General features: G+C 33.9%; 1 long non-coding RNA gene across 1 annotated transcript in view; it reads right to left on the reverse strand.

Moving 5' to 3' along the window:
* The window catches only part of LOC118927656 (uncharacterized), a 240,672-nt gene extending 220,154 nt beyond the window's left edge, over positions 1-20,518 (reverse strand). Inside the window, exon 1 of the long non-coding RNA XR_005030909.2 lies at positions 20,263-20,518. This is a non-coding gene — a long non-coding RNA (uncharacterized LOC118927656). The remainder of the gene's footprint in view (positions 1-20,262) is intronic.
* Between the last annotated feature and the right edge of the window lie 481 nt (positions 20,519-20,999).

Below are 20,999 nucleotides of genomic sequence, written 5' to 3' on the forward strand. Positions count from 1 at the left end.
ATATCCCCCCACACACACCTCAGAATTACAGTAATTATTCAATAACTGGTGTTAATTACAATTGTTTATTTAGCTTATCACAAGCCAAATTATTCCCGGTCTTATTTTGTCTCTCTTGCCAGTAGTTTTTTCTTTAGTTCAAGTGGATATTGTCCCTCAGAAGCCTTCCTCAGTATTTATCCCCACCTCAGCATAAGCAGTCCATTTTGACTTCCTACACCTTAGTTTGTCTCTCTTTCATGCTTCTAATCAGCTAACCAAACCAACCATTCTATTACCAGGGGATTTCTTTAATCCAACACTCATTTTTCTGTGTCACATTGCAGAGGCAGGAAAGAAAAAACGATCAGCTATGAAGCATGTGTCTGACAAGTGTAACAAACCCAGGGTGATTACATTCTCAGTGTCCATCCCTTTAGCTGAGGGTGTGTGTGAAAAGTTTACTAAATTTCTATCCCATACAAAGAGCTGCCTGGATTAACTGACACACATTGTGCAGAAACCTTTAAATAGTAACAAGATTTTATTTTGTTTTTTTAAATTACTAAGTTAAGAAATGGTCTTTGACTAAGTCAAGAGGATTGATTGGTGTTAGGCTGAGATCCCTTCTATAATCATATAACAGGAATTCAATTGAGTTGTTACCACTATTTTTAAGTTTTTTCTTAACTTTGACTCATACAAAACATCTCAATTAATTACATCTTCATAATTTATCTAAAAAAAATCACACATGGATATGATTGAATATTAGACATACAGAAAAACATATATACAACACTGCCTGTGTTTATAAAATTGCATACAGAAAAGTTTAAGATCTGAATGGAGGTGCATTAAAATATTGACCATTTTAGCTGGTCATTTGATTACTCTTCTTGATAAGTATCATGTGTTGGTAGTTTCTAAATGTTCTAAAACATATGACCTGAAAATCAGAAATAAATAGCATGATCAAAAGAGAAGAAAGAAAATATAATGCAAAGAAGGAAAAGCAAATAGAATCAAGTATGAAAAGATCATTTTTATGAAGGATTTTAAAAGGTATTAAATGGTTTGAAAAGAGGAATTGACAGGAAAAAAATAGTGGGTATGATGATTATTCAATATTAAGGTTATAATAAATGTAACCTACCCTATTAGATTTTTGCTTATATTTTTTACTCTTTTACACACCCTGCAACTCTTTCCCATGATTTTGCTCTTAAAAACCCTGCCTGTAACCCTATGGGGAATTCAGAACCCGAAGCATTAGCTACTTGTTCTCCTTGATTGGTGCCCAGCAATAGACGCCCACTTTTCTCTCGCTATGTCCAAATATCAGTGTTTGGTTTTGTTCAACATCAGATGAGCAGACTTGGTGTGTTTGGTGCTCTAACAAAAGCATTGTCTGCTCACAGGTTGTCTTGCTGGCCTCGGGTGCTGACATCTGCAATTAGTCATCCACTCTTCATTATTTAGCTTAGGCACAATCTTTGAATGCAATGATCAGCTTTCTTTCCTGGCTGTAGGTCCTAGGCCTGCCATAGCCACTCAGCTCCCTAGCCAGGGGTCCACTCCTAATGTTGGCTGAGGTTAACAAGTCCCCCCATGGCTGGCTGTGTGGCAGACTGGGTGGCACTCCACCCTGAGAGTGAGAACACTTGCTAGTATTTCTCCCCCCGCCTCTCTCTCAATAAGCAGCATTGTCCCCTTGATCAAGCTTCAGCTTCCCCACTTTGACGCAGAGCAGTGTATGCCCAGGATCTTAGGCCGTGCGCCATTGCGTCGCCTTCTTCCTAGCTACACCCGCATCTCGATCTGAAACTCAGAAGAGTAATGAGAACCCACCTAAACATCCGAGTCCCATGATATCTCTTTCTTCCTATTGTAAATTTCCTGGGGGAAGGGAAACTTCCTTCCCCTTCCAATCTGAATACTTTGATGACATACAGCTCCACAGCCCAGTCCTCCAAACACAAGTGGGAAGATAGCAAAGCTTCAACACAGTTTCTCAAGAAAATAGGCTTGTGATTTTTGCGGTAAAATTTTGAATATCACCAGCTGAATATTTTTCTACAGCTTTACTTTGGTGATGTCTAGTTCTAATCTCTCTCCAGGCAGAATGATACATTGGTTGAAACAAGGAAAAACTTGTGTATTCAAAAAGGCAATAGGAAAGTGCACATTAACTTTTGGATTATTATCCATTATATGTGTTACGACAGACATACTAGAAGAACCTGTTCAATTGCCATATGCTATCCCACAAAGGTGTTATACTACAATTTGTTTAAAAATTGCCATAATTTTCCAAGTTTAATTTATTTTCAGGGTTTTTTTAATCCTGGTTTAAAACAACTTTTACTAAATCATGTGTTGTCCCTTTCCAGAAGTGAATATGTTAATACCATTGTTAGAGAAAGATTAATTTTAATGGTGATATCATTAATATTCTTAGTTCTTAGTATTGGGGTTTCTGTATTTGAAAAAATATGACCATTCAGGTCAATGACATGACCTATGAGAAAAATGCTAGAAAACAGATGATTATCACTGTGTCTTTTAATTCGCCTGTTTTTTTTTTCCCTAAAACAACTGTCTTTACCTTTATAACTCTTTGTCTTTCTGTATAAGAGAAGTTATCTGTAGTATCTGTCTTATCTTACATACCATGACTATATTTAATTCATATAGTAATTTAGCATAATCTCTTATTTTTACAAAAATTATATGTGGATTTTCCAAATAAAAGCAAATAGTATACTACTGAACATGAATAAACTTGTCAGGACTTTCTGGGTATTTTTGATGAAAATTCACTCTGAAAACACATTCTTTACTGGGATTTCTCATATCTGCTAACTATTTTAAGGTCTTTAGTTTCTAATGTAAAAATCTTAATTAGTACCATCATTTTACCTTAAGTATACGCTATTTAAAAAAAAATATTTGGGGAATTGGTCTCCATGGTAACCAGAATTCAAGTGGAATTATAACCTACTGAAGTGGGATCCATTTGATCAATCCCATGAAAGAGATTTAGGAAAATACTATCTAAAAAGCAGTAAATAGATCAGGTTCTTCAAGTAAATCCTTGGAAAAAATATACCACTTCTTTGTGTTCACTGTGTGAACACTTAACTGTTTCAGCCAAATTCTAATATAATGTATATTTTAAACTACAGGAATAGGACTTAGGAGTTCTTTATTGGGAGGAAAGTGCATAAAAACAATATATTGACCACTCAGAGCAAATACATTATATCGTTACCCCAGTTTCTTCTGAGGTTCCAAACTTTAGCAGCTACTCACAAAAAGACTATTCACAGGATCAGGAAATTAGTGCAATTTTAATAGTTAAACAAGGACAATCCACTCAAATGTATAGCATACTAAATGTTTAGGGAACAAAACTTAGATAAAAAACCTAAGTGACACTTTCTCTACTCTCCTGAATATAGATGGTTGATCACCCCAAATAGTCCCATATTTGATTACCTTTGATTCAGGTTTGATGAATAATAAGCCTGCAAGAAGAGAAGAGACGCCTTACCAGACTCTGCCCTACTAGGAAGGGGAGCAGGGGAGATCTGATCATGTGTCCTGAAGGGTCCTGTGTCCTGGGTGTCCCATGTGCTTAAAAATTGGAATACAATGTTTTTTCTTAAAAAAAAATAAAAGTGAATGTGGAATAAGGAGAGAGAAAGAAGTGTGGGAAGAGCACTGAAATCCCTCTACTGTGGCTCCTTCATTCTTTACGTTTATTCATACACTTACAAATACAAATTAAGGAGCACCCTAAGATTCAGACTCTTTTTAGTGAAAACTAAACTGATTCATCACATCAGTAGATATTAGTTCTCTATTATGAAGCAGCTTCTTCAAACAGCATATTTTTTATTTTAGAGATTTTATTGTATGTAATACTGAATGAAACAGTGATTTGAGAAAATTGCCATTCATTAGCTCATATTTTTCCACATGGAAAGAGGGTACATCTAGTTTATTAATTGTTAAATTAAAAATAGCAATGGTACTACTATTAGAAGGACATTCTGCAAATTAGTTAATGTTCATGGGAAGGTTTTATAAACTCTAAAAGGCTTAGAAATTTTACTTGACATTATTACTCTTGGCAGTGTGATAAATCTTTCTATTTGTTTTGAGCAAATACAAAAGGAATCCAATACGTCATATTTTTATTTTATAAACAAATATGGAAGTTATGCATTTCAATCACAATACTCAGTAAAACCTTAGTAGTCCATACTCTGATGCTCTCTTCCACTGAAGTGGGGGATAACTTGCCCCCCCCCCCACAGGATCCCATCTGCAGAAGAGATAGTGTCACCGTCTGCCTGTTACAGAGGCTGAAGGATCAGAGGGAGTGGGGCTGACACTGAGGGAACATGTTACTACAAACCCATCTCCCATCTGTGTCTTGAAGGTACCCATGATTTCAGTGTGTTTGCACAGCTTCCTAAGGTACTATTTTTCAAAAATCTGTTTAATCATCTCATCTACCCAAAGCTACCCTGCAACCAGCCTCCCTCCTCTCGCTGCCCCCTCTCCTCCTGCCAGTGCGTGACAACTCGGTTCCAGACTGTCAGAGAACTATTTTCCTTATCTGAGAGGAAAAGCTACCCTCATATCAATACTTTGCCAATGTAATACTTTCATATCTCCCATTTCCTCCTTCACTTTTACCTTGTTCACTAATTCTATGCTTTCCCAAGAGAAAAGGCATCTGGAATACAAGAAGTAGAATGGCTTGGCTGTACTTCCCATTTCTTCCCACCACATACTTTTCATTCAGCAATAGGGCATATAACCTTCTAGTAAAAGCAAGTAAGGGAAAGGGAAATACACTGGAAGAAACAATATATGTTATTAAATCAAATTATCATTCAGACAGGCCGTTTAAATATGGAAGTGCTTTGAACAAATTTGCTTTGTGTTTGTATTAATCAGAATAGGGTAGGTGATGGCAGGGTAGCAAATACTCCCAAGGGTTTGTGGCTTCAAACAATAATCATCTTTGTTTTGCTTTGTTGTTCTTATTTATTTTATAGCAGATCATCTAGGGAGACTTTTCTGTATCACTGCTGGCCTCACTCTGGGAAATGGGCTCATGGAGCAGCTGCTCTCTGGAAAGTGCTGGTTGTTATAACAAACAGAAAAGAAATGGGGTTGGATTGTCAGTTACATACATATACTGTCCTAGAAATAAATACCATTCAGAGGTCTTTAGCCACTGCAAGTCAATCAACTGGTTTCATCCAAATCAAAGAATTTGCCTAGAAGGAAAATACATATTGCAAATAGCCCAAAAGAACACCACAGTTCTGTCCATTAGTGTCAAATGTATTTTCATGTTTGACCTTGTTAAAAAACATAATCACTTAAAGGGAGTATTTAAAAATGAAGAAAGTGAACGATGTTGGCATCATCTAATTCTCCAAAAATTTTAGGTCAGTGAAATAGGCAATTTAGTAAATCAACTAGCTTGAAAATCGAGAGCTGCTCTTCTTCTCGACAACACTCAATAAATTTTTCCAAGACATTCACTGTTTATTTGGAAACCACTGTGTAATTTGGCTTGTGTAACACCATGATAAAAACGCTGACTTTGCCATCAAAGAATTTAAAATTTAATGAGGTAGAAAACGTACATAAATAACTTTTACCCTACAATTCCAATGAAGCCACTCTTGCGAGAGTCACAAAAAACTACCTGATGTCTTATCCAATCGTCAACTTCTAGTTCTTTGATAGACCACTCTGCACCTTGTAACACAGCATGATTATTCTTTCTTTAAGAACCTCCCTCCACTCTGCCACTCATCCCCTCTCTTCCAATACCTTCTCTTTATTGGGGATGCACCAGGTAATTATTCAAATGCACTTATTCTCCTCATCCCTTGACTTCTATATCCAACTGTCTTATTTATATCAATCCTTCTGCACCTAAAAGAAAGCTCAAAAGTATCATACACAATATTTTATTCTGGGTTTCCCCTCTCCAAATACATCTTTGTCTTGCATTGCCCATCACATTAAGAAACACCACCATTCAATACCTAAGATATTATATATAATAGATATATAATAACTTTCTTAGAATCATCTTTGCTCTATAGTTGTCACACACTCCAAACTCCTTATCCAAGACTTCAGCAAACTCTATCAGCCATACATTCAAATGAATCTACTTCTCATTGTCTTCATAGCTAAAAATGATAATAAAAATAATAGCCCAGTATACTATAATTTCTTATGTCAATTTGTTCAATAGTTTGTTTGACTTCTATTTTGAAATTTTGTACCAACTTCACAATGGATTTCTTCACAGTAAGGAAAAAATAAAGAGGGGTGACTGTACACACCAAGCCTAGGGTCAATCATTTAACTTTATATTAGCACTTTTTTGAATACCTGCTATATGACAGGAAGTGGACTAGGAATGCAGTTCACACATATATACCTTTAAATACTATAGGCTCAATGATTTTTAATGTCAGAATATTTTTTCTGCTCTTGTGTTTAAAAATGTATTTTTATTCTGAGAGATTCTCATAGTTATTCTAATTTTGTATAATACCTGTTATAAAACTTTGCCAAAACTCTTTCAAAAAACCTGGCTTCAAGCTTATTTCCGATTTGAACCTCTCACCAACTTCACAAGAGAAAAATAAGAACTATGATGATGTATGAAAAAACCCAACAGAAAATCTTTCCAAATGCAGGTTCAAACATTTGTTTTGATTTAAGTCAATATTTGTTTTTTAACATCTTGTGATAGAATTGATTTCACAATATAATTGATATTTATTTTTAATAGATAAAAAAAATAATTTCATTTTTGGATATGGTTTCCTCAGAACCCCCTAAAATCTGGTAGTTTTTATTTGTAATGTATTATATGAATGGAAATAACATCACCCTTGAGATAAAGAAAAATGATAGTTTATATCATTTAAATGAGTTATTTTCCAACACATTGGTAAATTTGAACCAAAAAGATATCCTCACACTTTCCAAAATAAGATTGAAAGCATAATGAAAAGTTCCATACTTTGTGAATTCTCTTTCTTTATATATGGGTCTTTTTTGAATTCCCATGCATCAAGAAACTCTTGGTATGCTGGGGGACTGTTCAGCTCAAGGAATTCTCTATCAAAATTAAATTGTTGAAACCCTTCAAAGCTTTACCTATGCTTCACCCCCAGTGACCAGTCCCAGTACTGAGGCTATGTTGAAGTCCCTCATTAGAATTGTGCATTTTCCAGTTGATTTCTTTGGAGATAAATGTGCTCTCCAGCTCTGGGCTTTATGAGGATTTCCGTGGGACTCAGTGGCTGACAGAGCTCCCTTGGTGCACAGCTCATCTGTTTGAGTTCTGGAGAGTTCACATGTTGTCATGGCAGCTCTATACATTTGCATTTCTTCAGAATTTTAAGGAAAAGTCTAAAACTTGTTTCCAGTATTGATGATTCAGTGACACCTTTCCTTTACTATTTTTTTTTCCTATATTCATTGTAACAATCTCAAAAGATTAGTCCATGCAGAATATGGTAATTTTTTTATCACTTTTTAGCACTTAATGAAATTTCAGTTCATAAACAATGAGGGGAAGAATAGAGACAGTCAGCAAAATAAACATATTTATTATATAATTAAATAAATTATATGTATATTACTTGCCAGGTTCCTGAAATGAAGCAAGAAATTGTAAGATCTTTTGTGTCTAAAGTCTCACACTGACATATCAAAGAGAATTTTCTTCTGATACTTCTTGAAACACATTGTCCTGCCTGGTTAAAGTGCATCTTTGTTAACTGAAGGATCACTGAATATTTCAGAAGTGAGAAATAAATTTTAATACTTCGTCAATACTCCGTAGTTCAAAATGGAAGAATTTTGTAATGATTTTTCACAAAACTTTCTACCCAGACTAACAATAAGCTTCATATTTGGTATTTCTACTTCAGATGCTTTAGATAATTTCAGCAGTGCTTTTAGTTTATTTTTAAATTCTAAGGAAAAGCTGACAAATATTGTGGAGAAATATGACCTCTCTTGACCAAATATAACCTTTCTGAAAAGGAAATGGCTTATTCTTTCAATGTGATTTAAAATTCTTTGTGCTACTTCTACTAGTACCAAGAATAATACTAGATAGACTAAACTCTTAAGCTTTCCAGTTGCAAAAAAATCTCAGCCAAGTACAACATTCTGCTCACAGCTTAAATGTGTCTTAAGGGAGGAGGTACAGTGTAGTTTGCTTCCATTTCTAAAACACGCAATTCTAATATGCTTCTGGAGGATAAAAAAGATCTCCCAGTGGAACATGACATGATTCTCTTCACTCTCTTTTATGCTTCCAATCTATTGCTCCATAGATTTTTCAGAATAGAAGTATTTTGAAATTTATTATTTCAGTCACCTATAATTTGAATAAACTAGGAGCATGCTAAGAAACATCAGAGCATGAATAAATATAAAATAGTCTCCACAAGCAAGAAATAAGCATAAAAATAGTGACTGTAATATTGTGGGAAAATAGCAACAAGTAAGATTTTCCTTTTTCTGTAAGAGAAAAATCAATGTCAAAATATTATTATTGGAACATTACAATAGATTTTCTTTAAGTGGAAGATACACCTCTAACAGTCACAGCTCACTAATTAAAAATGAATAAGGAGTGGTATTACAGAGCCTTATGGTGACTTCTCATTTCAGATACAACATGGAAAGAGTTGTGATGTAGTCACTTTCTTTGTTATGATAAGAAAAACCTCAACCGAAAATCCATTAATTTTCTTGGACTTATCAGAAGATTGAGATTGGAGGGACAACTGCTACTTTAACATTTGAAAGGACAGATGAATCCAGAGTCAAAGATAGGACCTGCTTAATTAGAGCAGAAAGTGCTGGAGCCATAAGCTGAGAAATTAGAGTTCAATAGTAAAGAAGAAATAAAGACTTTCTCAGGTTCTGGAAGGAATATAAAAGTAAGTTCTTTAGGGAGAAGAAAAATGACACAGGTAAGACATTTAAGACCTGCATAAAAAAGGAAGAGCATGACAAAGGGACAAATGAAGGGAAAATAAAATAATTAATTTTTCTTATTCTTGAGCTAAAAGATAACTGTTTAATAATGGTAACAAATGTATTGGATGGTTATAGCAGACAATAAATGAAATGAATGACGGTAATATCTTAACTGGCTGGAAGGAGGAGTTAGAATACTCTTACGAAGTCACTATAGTACATATAAAGCAGCATAGTGTTATTTGAATCAGACTTAATTATAAATGGATATTAGAAAATATAAAAATATTCAAAAGTATTTGAAAAATATTCAAAAGTATTCCTAATGCTAGGAAAGAAGATAAAATGGAATCATTAAAAACTCAGCTAAAAAGAAGTCGGAAAATGAAGGTACAAAAAGGAAAAAAAAATTTATCAATTAGAAAAATGGCTAAAAACATGGCAGTTAGTAATCAACTGTATCAAAAATCACTTTTTCTGTGCATCATCTAAGTGTACCAGCTAAAAAAGACTGTCAGAGTAGATTGAAAAAAAATAGACAAATATTGTTTACAACAAACAAATTTTAAATATAAAGTAAAGTTACAAATAGGCAAAAAGTAAAGTGATGGAGGAAGGTATTCTATGCTGGTAATAATCAAAGGAAAGCTGGACAAGGCATTAATTTCTGGGAGAGCACCTTCCTAACAAGGACATTCATATGGGGTAAAGATGAGCATTATACAATGATAAAGCGGCCAATCCCCACAAACACACAACAACTCTAAATTTGTATGTACCCAAAAACAGGGTAAAAATGCATGAGTTAAAAGCCGATATAATTAAAAATAATAGACATATTCACTACTATATTTGGATACTTCAAAATTCCTCTGTCAGTAATTGATTAATGAAGTATGCAGAAAATTAGTAGGATGGACATGATTTAAACAGCTATTAATCAACTTGATCTAACTTACGTGTAAGGAATACTCCATTCGCCAATAGGTGAATAAACACTCTTCTCAAGCTCATGTGGAATATTCACCAATTTAGACCATATTTGGGGCCTTGAAATATATCATAGCTACTTTTTTTTTTTTTTTTAATAATTATTTTTTTATTGAAGGGTAGTTGATGCACAGTATTACATTACATTAGTTTCAAGTGTACAACACAGTGGTAGAACATTTATATACATAATTCTAGGTTCCAGCTATCACCCTTCCAAGCTGTTACATTATCTTGACTATATTCCTTATGCTATACATTACATCCCGGTTACTTATTTATTTTACCATTGGAAGTCTGTCCTTTTTTTTTTTTTTTTTTTTTTTGTGAGGGCATCTCTCATATTTATTGATCAAATGATTGTTAACGACAATAAAATTCTGTATAGGGGAGTCAATGCTCAATGCACAATCATTAATCCACCCCAAGCCTAATTTTCGTCAGTCTCCAATCTTCTGAGGCATAACAAACAAGTTCTTACATGGAGAACAAATTCTTACATAATGAATAAGTTACATAGTGAACAGTACAAGGGCAGTCATCACAGAAACTTTCAGTTTTGCTCATGCATTAATATCATAGCTACTTTTAAAAAATAGAAATAATACAAAGTTTGCTCTGAGACTACAGCAGAATTAAACAGAAATCAAGAACAGAAAGATTACTGAAAATTTTCCATATCTGAAATTTAAAATATCATTCTAAGTAACTCATGGATCAAAAACGTTTCAGAAAAATATTTTCTTAAATGTTTTAAACTCAAGGAAAATTAAAGTATAACATTTCAAATATTTGGGAGATAAATGAAAGTGGTGGACAGGAAAATTTATAGCATTAATTGTACGTATGAGAAAAGAAGAAAGCTCTAAAACAAATAAGGTTCCAACTAAGGCAATTTAAGCATAAATCAAGCAAAAGAAAATATATAACATAAGTTAGAGCAGAAAGAAATGAATTTAGAAACAGAAAAACAACAGAAAGTATCAGCAAAATACAAATGTAATTTTTTCAAAAGTTAGATAAAATTGATAAACCTCCAGCCAGGCTAACTATAAAAAAAGAGGTAAGATACAAATAACCAACAGCACATATGTAGGAAAGTTACTAGTACTGATTACATGGAGTTTGTCAGGATAATAAAGGAACACTATAAAACTCTGTCAACCATTTTGATGACATATATGAAATGACCTTATTCTTATAAGATGAAACTATCCAAGCACACAAGGAGAAATGGACAATCTAAAAGGCCAATATCCACTAACAAAATTGAATCAAAAATATCTTTTTAGGCCTAGATGTGTTCAGTGTGAATTCTACCAAACATAAAACAAAGCAACAATGCTAATACTCCAAAATATTTTCAATATAGAGAAGCAGAGGGAACATTTCATAACATTCTATTCTATGATGCCAACATTATCATAATATCAAATCCAGATAAAGACATTTCAACAAAAGAAAAACTACTGACATGAGAAAGGATGTAAAATCCTCAACAAAATATTAGCAAATCAAATCCAACAATGTATAAAAAGAAGCATAAATAATCATAATATAAGTTGGTCACAGTCACAGGAATAGTAGTACAGCATGGAGAATACAGTTAATGATTCTGTAACATCTGTCTATGTTGACAGATAGTTAACCACACCAGTGGGGGAGAGGAGTTAATAATATGGGTAACTGTTGAACCACTGTGTTGTATATTTGAAATCAATATAAGATTGTATATCAATGATACCTCGATTAAAAAGAAGTAAATACATAAATAAAAGTATATACCACAACCCAGTAGGATTCATTCTAGGCATGCAAACTGAGTTCAAAATTTGAAAATAAATGTAATATACCACACAAACAAGCTAATGAAGAAAGATCATGTAATCATATAAATTGATTGAAAAAGCATTTTTTAAAAATCCAGTACCATCATGACTAGAAATTTTAAGCAAAGATTACTTTAATTTGAAGCCAATGCTCTTGACCACTCCAAAAATCCTAGGGACTTTAAAAATTACATCAGATCCACTCTGCCTGTGAACTGTAGATGGAAAAACAGGGCCTGGTTAGCAGCACATATGTTTACAACATATGGTTTACCAAATACTCTAAGGCCATTGTGGAGACCTATTGCTCAGAAAAAAAGTTCCTTTAAAATATTACTGCCCATTGATAACGTATCTGGTCACCCAAGAGTTGGATGAATATGAGATGAGTGCCATTTTCATGCCTGCTAACACAACATCCACTCTGCAGCCTATGGATCGAGGAACAATTTTGACTTTCAAGTCTTATTGTGAAAGAAATACACTTTGTAAGGTAATAGCTCCCCTGGCTAGTGATCCTCTGATGGATCTGGGAAAAGTTAATTGAAAACTGTATGGGAAGGATTCACTCTTCTAAATGCCATGAAAAGCATTCATGATTCATGGGAAGAGGCCAAAATATAAACATTCACAGGAATTTGGGATAAGTTGACTCCAGCCCCTAAGGATGAATTTAAGGAGTCCCAAACTTCAGTGGAGGAAGTAACCACAGAGGCAGTGAAAATAGCAAGAGAACTAGAATTAGAAGTAGAGTCTAAAGATGTGATTGCATTGTTGCAATCTCATGATAAAACTACCAAATGAGGATTGTTTCTTATGCAAGGATAAATAAAATGATTTCTCAAGATGGAATCTACTCCTGATGAAGAGGCTGTGAAGACTGTTAAAATAACAACAAAGAATTTAGAATATTACATAAACTTAGTTGTTAAAGCAACAACAGGGTTCAAGAGAATTAACTCCAATTTTGAAGGAAGTTCTACTGTGGGTAAAATGTTATCAAACAGCATAAAACAGCATGCTATAGAAAAAATGTTTGTGGAAGGAAAAGTCAATCAATGCAAAGAGCTTTATTAGTGTTTTGTTTTAATAAATTGTTACATCCACCCCAAGGTTCAGCAACCACCACCCTGAAGAGTCAGGAGCCCCAACATGGAGGCCAGACTGTCCAACAGGAAGAATATTTTGTCTCACTCAGAGCTCCTATGATGGCTAGCAGCTTTTAGCAATAGAGTATTTTTTAATTAAGGTAAAAAGGAGTACACTTTGTGTTTTTAGACATAATGTTATTGTATACTTAAGAGACTAAACTATGACACAAACATGCATTGGGAAACTAAAAATTTCACTTGACTTTCTTTATTGTGATATTCTCTTTATTGCAGTGCTTTGGAACTGATCCCACAGTATCTCCAAGGTCTGCTGGCACAACACCAAAAGCACATGAACCATAAAAGAAAAAATGGTAATCTGGAATTTATTAAATTTTAAAACTTCTGCTGTATGGAAGGCACTACTAAGAGTGTCAAAAGACAAGCCATAAACTTGGAGGAATTATTTGGAAAACATATATGACAAAGATTTTTGACCAAACCATCCTAAAACTTTTAAAACTCAACAGTACGATCAACCAAAATAAAAAATGCTCATAAGAGGAACTATCTCACTAAAGAGGATGAACAGATGGCAGATGAACATCAGAAAAGCAGCACATTTTCATGTTTATGGACTGCAAATTAAATGAAATACCGTTACATACCTATTAAACAGTTAAAAATGCAAAAAGTAACAAAACCAAATGCTGGGAAGGATGCAAGTTGTACAATCCCTTGATTCATTGCTTGTAGAAATGCCAAATAGCACAATGACTTTTGAGTATAGTGTGACAGTGTCTTAAAAGGTTAAAAATGTCTTAAAATATGATATAGTAATCATGCTTTCAGGTATTTTCACACCTGATTAGAAACTTATATCCTACCACAAACCTACAACTGTTCATAGCATCTTTTTTCATAATGACCAAAAACTGGAATCAACCAAATGTCCTTCACTAGGTGAACCAAAAACAAATAGTTGTACATCTATACAATGAAATATTCAGTGAGAGAAATAAATGAGCTATCAAGCCACAATTACATTGAAGAACCTTAAATACATACTGCTAAGTGAAAGAAGTCTAAAAATACGGCTTGTTCTGTGATTAAATTGGACATTCTAGAAAGGCAGAACTATGTAGACAGAAAAACGATAAACAGTTTCCAGGGTTTTATGTGGATGGCAGAAAGTAGGAAAGATGAAGTACAGGGAATTATCTTTAGGGCAGTAAAACTATTCTGTACAATAGTGTATTGGTGGATACATGAAGCTACCCTTTATAATAATCCATATAATTCTACAGCACAAACAGTGAAACTTAATGTATGAATGTAACAAATAAAACCATTTTTCAATAAAAAAATATCATCTAAGAGGGCAGTAGATCCCTGAATAGTGTGATCACTATAACAAAAGCATCTAATTGCATTACAGATGTTTGAAACAAACTTACTGAAGAGGGTAAGCCAAAGGAAAGGTGTTGACATAACTAATTTTGGCAGTCAGTAGATTATGTAAATCCATGGCTTAAAGATACTGCATACCAGCACTGTACTCTTGTTGATAAAATTGTTTTCCATAGGGTACTAATTAGCAATTCTGTTACTCCTCTCTTTTATACTGGAATAGAACAATTGGGTAAATGGATGGCACATGTGGGAGTCCCCATTGATAAGGGAGGGGCTCTAATTCTAGGATACCAATATGATAATGGATTAGGATTAGGAATACAAATATAATTATTGTTTAGCTTAAAATAGACACAGGTGGCTACTCATAGAAATTTATATGCTGATATATGTATATGCATAGATTAGTATACACATATTTATTTCATTACTCTGCCATTTGAGAGGGCCTAGAAATGACAACACCCCAAGAAGGAATAAGCACACCCCACACTCAGATCTTAGTTTTTTTCTAAAACCATTTTTCAATAAAAAGGAATGAAACTCCTTAGAGAAATGGCTGATTCTAGTATTGGGGAAGGGCAGTACAAGATGAGGCTGAACTGTTCTGCAGAGCCAGGAAGTAATAAAATATTTAAAAAAAACAAAACACACACACCCATACATATATATTCCCACAATGTTTGGGATATGTCAAAGGGACACAGGAACTAACTGAAATGACCAAAACTGAAATAATCTAAGCAATGATATAAATATAGCAATACTAGATTATAACCCAAAGTGTAAGGCAAATATTCATGAGTCCATACAGATATAAATAAAATAACAAATGAGTAAGTAGGGAAGAGATTAGTCTCTCATGCAGGAGACTGCCAAGTAGATATACTTCCCTCAAGGAGTTGGAGCACGACTCCCCACACCTTACGTATGGTCTGATCCTAGTGACTTCCTCCCAAAGAATACAATATGGAAATAGAAAGAAATGAAGGGGAACCATTCAGTAGACCAATCTTACAAAACTAACTCAGCCAGGTTATAAAGGTTAACACTTTAAGTGATAAATCAGGTGATAGTATGTACCATTCTGATGATGCAGTAAGAATGGAGCTACCTCTGTGGTCTTCCAACCAAGAACGTATGACACCAGTCTGAGCGTGAGAAATACAACAGATAAATTGCAATTAAAATTCGTGACCACTACTATTCAAAACTGGTCACCAAAAACAAAGTCTGAAAAGCAAAGAGAGCAGAGGAAACAAAACAAATGTAACAGGGTATCATAAATGAGGTCTTAGAACTGAAAAATGACATGAAGGAAAAACTAAGGAAATTTGAATAAACTAGGAACTTTAGTTAAAAATACTTTATCAATATTGGAATATTATGGAAAATTGTGATCAATTATGACAATGTTAGTAGGGGAAACTGGGTTTGGGGTATATGGGAACTCTATACTATCTTGACAATTTATCACTAAACTGTTTTAAAATCATAGAGTATATTTTAAAAAAACTTTCTTTTTGATCTTAACTTTCAAACTATTTGTACAAGAATCAACAATAATGCTAGAAATAATATAAAAGCCTACTCAATTCAATCTAAAGTATGCTTTATTATACTAATGGATTATTTATAGAACAAAACAGTCAAGATGTATTAAGATGCAGTGAGTTAAATTTCTCCAGTTTTACTGCAGAGAAACTATGAATACAGAAAAAGGGGGAAATAAGGTTATTTTTGTTTATTTCAGCACCTCATCATTTTGAAAAAGAAAATGTCAAGACCAAAATGACATACCTTAGTTCTGCCACTAAGTTGATTTGTAACTAGTATTTATAGTGAATTTTGAGAACAGGACAAACTTTCAGACTATCTTTTTTATAATGGGATTTTTATTATGTTTGTGGTTGAAGGTTGGAGCTGGTCTCATACTGATGGCCTGAAAAAAATGACTCCTTCCGCTCATATGCAGTTTCGATAACTTAGAAGTGAGATGGCAATTTAGTCATTACTTACATGCCTAAATTTACTAAGATGGTACTATCCATCATAAACAGATAAATCCTCTTTTTTGTACTTATATTCAGATAGGGAAATCACATTATTGGAGAAATGTTTTCAAATATAACCAAAAATAATGGAATGAAGTCTAGTTTTCCATTTAGGCTCATGTAAACCCTATTTATCCAGAAAAAAAAAATGTCTTTGTTTTTGTATCTTTCCCCAGTAATATTTAAGGAAAAAGTGAAAGATTTGCTGTCCTCGCAAATTCTTAAGCATCCCCTTAAGTAATGGCATAAACTAAGTATTTTGGAGTCCAATTAACTCCTTTATATGGGAAATTGTAGTGAAAAAGAAAAGTCATTTGATCGAAAATCAATAATACTGATTTTCAAGACTAAATCCATCCCGAAGGCAACTGTGTCACATATTTTCTTGATGTAAAAGACTGAGTAGATTGGACAATGTGAATTGAAATATCAATAACATTAAATGTAAAGTAAGAGGAAACTGCCACATGTAACAAATGTCCTGGATATTAACAGATTAAACATAAATTATCAATGACCTTGAAAAAAAGAACACACTGGACTTGAGAATGAAATGCTGCAAAGTGATTAGGTTTTCTATGATGTTCTTCCCAACTTAGTGATTTTATGCATTTTCTAAAATAAAAATATCTAAGCAGTTCTATAAGTGAAAGCTGATTTTATTTTCTTGAGAAAGAGATTAATCATCTAATTGAATTGTAATACTTAAAAGAATAGAAAAGAATATGAATAAAAGCTTGCACATTGACAATTCATAACAACAGAAATCTAACTCTCTATTTTCTCCCCCATAAGTTCATTTCTGGCCCAAGATGTTAATAACAGAGTTTGGAATACATATTGTGTGTACATTTTTGTGAAACAACCTCATAGAGCTTAGAAGGTTAGTAACAGATAAAATCACATGGTATGAAAAATTTTGGAGATTGTCCATTTTTATATTACAAATCATTGATTATACTGGGTGCATAGCAAACTAGTTTGTATTACCAGAATATTTCTACTGGAGATTTTCAGATATGGGAGTAAAAGTATTTACCTAATCTAAATGGCTGGAAATCAAAAACTGTTGTTAAAGACTGCAGTGCAATAACTGATACAATATTTTTGCCGTATCTTTTCCTTTGTAAAATGTATTCATCAAACTATGAGTGATTCACAATTTGATCAGTAGCTATGTTCACAATTATGGCATCAGCCATGTTTTAGTAAGCAAATAATTAAATTACCATTAAGAGGACTTGATAAAAATAGATTAGTAGAATGATTGATTGACTGATTGGCTTAGGAGTAGAAAGCAAAACAAGAGGAGAACTAGGAGAATATAGTGTTCCAGAACACAAGTGAATACAGTATTTTCAGGTAGAAAGAATGCTTGTTCTGGATAATCAGCCAAGAAAGATAAAGTAACATGACACTTTAGATTTGATCATTGGACTTTGGAAGTCATATCTCTGGAACCACACAGAGGCAAAATCTTGGTTGGCATACATTTCAGAGAAAGTTGCATTAAGTCACAGGAAACAGAAGTGTATTCTACCAACCGAGGAGTGTTGCTGGAAACTAAGGATAGGAGATAAGAGTAGCAAAGGTAGCATTGGGGTCTGTGAGTTTAATAAGATGAGAATCATATGCCATGTGTATATGTTCATAAGAATGACCTAGAAGAGAAGGAAAATTTGATGATCTGGATAGGAGATGGTAGAATGGCTGGAATGATAGCCTTTAAGAGGTTTAACAAAGGATGAGATTTAGGGTAGTTTGATTAAACAGGAGAGGGTGAAACTGTGATTAGAGAGGCTGGTGGATGTTAGAGATGGTGGTGGTAATTTGTGGAAGATCTCTCCTGGTTGCTTCAGTTCATTAGGTAGATTGTAAGAATGCATTTGGAGTGCATATTGGAGTGGATATATTGGGCATTTGTGGAGGGAGGGAAAAGCACTTGAAATCATACCTTAGAAGAGTTGGAAAATGATGGACTAGGGAAATAAAGTATGATTGCCAGGCAGCATTAACTTTTGTGGTTACCACTTAATTTAACTACTTTATGTGACCTTTAAAAAGGTTTTGATAGTATTTACTGAGGTACATATTCTCAGTTTTTCATGAGCAAATTACAGCTGACTCAGAACAGTGGCAGAAAAAAAGTAATTTAGTTTTTCTGCAACATGTATTTTAAGAGATTTTCAATAATATTGTATGTTTTATTTTGAGAAAGTAACCATGTCTAAATTGCATCCTAAGTCATTGGTGTGGATTCTAGATACTTTATTAGACAAGGAAGATTTCATTGGAATTTTGTAGTTATGTCTGCATGTAACCAATCTAGAAAATTCAAGCAGTAGAACTTATTTATATAGTAGAGCTGGTTTATTTATATAGTAGAGCTTTTTAGAATGTCTTCATTAACTTTATAGATAATTTGAGAATGTTTTACTATAGATTTTTTTCTGACAAACCCAATAGGGAGTGCATACAAATGGGTTCTTATAAAAGGAAAGCCATAAAGTTTATATACATCCTACCTGTTGCACATATTAATTACGTCACGCTAAAAATAGCATGTTGCATTTACATTCTCCTTAATATATACTTGAAGACTTTTACATTTTGTAATGACAGTGCTGACTATAAATAGGAGGTATATTCTTTTCCCAATTATTTTATGTTTTAAATAGTACATTTTATTAGGCTCCTGGGAGAAGATTAATTTGAATATTTCTCTTATAGCATGTATGTGTACTGAAATATTTGAGTGGTTTATTTTCCTCTCTTTTATGTTACCTATTTACATTTTGGCCATTTTGTGGTGTTCAATTGCTTTTGGTAATAAGCATTCACAGCAGTATTTTTTGATAATGGAAAGTCAAGTGAAATTATAGGCATCCACGAATTAGAACAGGGAAAATTGGTAGCCCTCCTATTGAGATGAGTTATTAAAGTTATTTTTTTTAATATTTCAAGATGTAAATTGTTCTTTTCTGAATAATGGATTCATAAAATTTTATACTGAGAATATGTAAACAGTTTACCTATTTATCCTTATTTAGCAATGACATACCTATTTTGAAAACTTATTTTTAGAAGAATAAATGCATGTTTTAACATCACATCTTATAAATGTTAATTCCTGCTTTTGCTATAAATCAAAGTGGAGTGACGTAGCCAAATGAAGTGTAATAAGTAGCACAGACATACAGGAGGGGAAGTTGTAAACACGAGCAGCTTGCTCAGCGGACTTCCTTGGCTCATACACTTCTGTTCGACAACCATCCACAGAGATAACTGCACAAGCAGAGTCGGAACACAGCAGCAACTGCTAGGAAACATCGATGAGCAGACCGTAGGACAATGCGACTGGCTCACTGTCTCTGATGTGGTGTCTGAGTTGTATTGCCTGTTTAACCAAGCATCACTGACACACCATTACAAGCAATCTTCTGCTTTTTCCAGAGTTTTCTTGGCCATATGATTTTGGTTAGAATTTGATGATGAGAGTGTTCTCAAAATATTTGGATGGTGAAAAAAAGAAAGACAAGGGGCTATTCTCTGGAGAGAGCTGCAGGCAGGTATGGGAACAAATGTGCGGTTTACTATAGCTCCGGAATGAGTCTTTTGGAGCCACTGGCTTCATTTCAATTCTTGAAATGAATAGGGAAGAGAAAGGTGGAGAAACTGCCACCAGTGTTTTTCATTTGCAGACACAAAATGCACTTGGCATGAAACTCAAAAACCCCTATAGATTCACCATAAAATTCTTGGCTCACATAGCACCTGAAGGTCTCTCTGAGCCAGAATCGCATACATGAACAACAAAAAAAAGAAATGTATAATGGCAGTCTGACTCACCTGGTTGGTCCTTCTACCTCTGGGGTGCTGGGAGTTACAAGCTCCAGAAGGGTATCTAGCATTTTCTTCACTCGGCATGTGAGGCAGCAGACTCATTGCTCTGTCTTGATCAGTAACAATTACATCCTTGCAAACACCGAGAGGCAGACACTCCCCAGGTAATGTGGCCGAAATGAAAGGGGGCTGTCAGCAGCTCTTTGTCTTCTTACATTTGATGTTCATAAAAATAATGTCCCTTGGAGCAGCTGTCTCCAACAGTGGACATGCTTTAAGGGGAGTGAAAAAAGACATATTAAAACTTCTATTGAATCAAATCTTACACTTTCTAAATTGTAATTTTTGTCTATGTTTTATAAGATGTCTAACATCTTAATTCTAATATTATGCAACATAGAATACAATATAAATATGTATATATTTTAAGTGTAAACCAATAAATGTTTGCTGCTATTTGTCACAATCAATAGTATTTGGGGTACCAATAATTCAAAACCTGTTAACACAGTGTAGCCCTGTCCAAACTGATTAATACAAAATGAAAATTAATAATTAAAATCATGGGAAATTGTGGGTAAAATTGCAATATTTCCAGACTCCCTCACCTGGCCTTAGTGCATCGCCATATCAATATGGAGAGAGGTAGTCCATCTCCATATCAGTAGGTGATTACAAGGGTCGGGGCTCAAGGGCATATCTGGACCAGAGAGGTTTGGTGGGGTCCCTTTTTACAGCAGTGT

The sequence above is a fragment of the Manis pentadactyla genome, chromosome 16 (assembly GCF_030020395.1).
Source record: "Manis pentadactyla isolate mManPen7 chromosome 16, mManPen7.hap1, whole genome shotgun sequence".
In the NCBI taxonomy this organism is placed as follows: Eukaryota; Metazoa; Chordata; class Mammalia; order Pholidota; family Manidae; genus Manis; species Manis pentadactyla.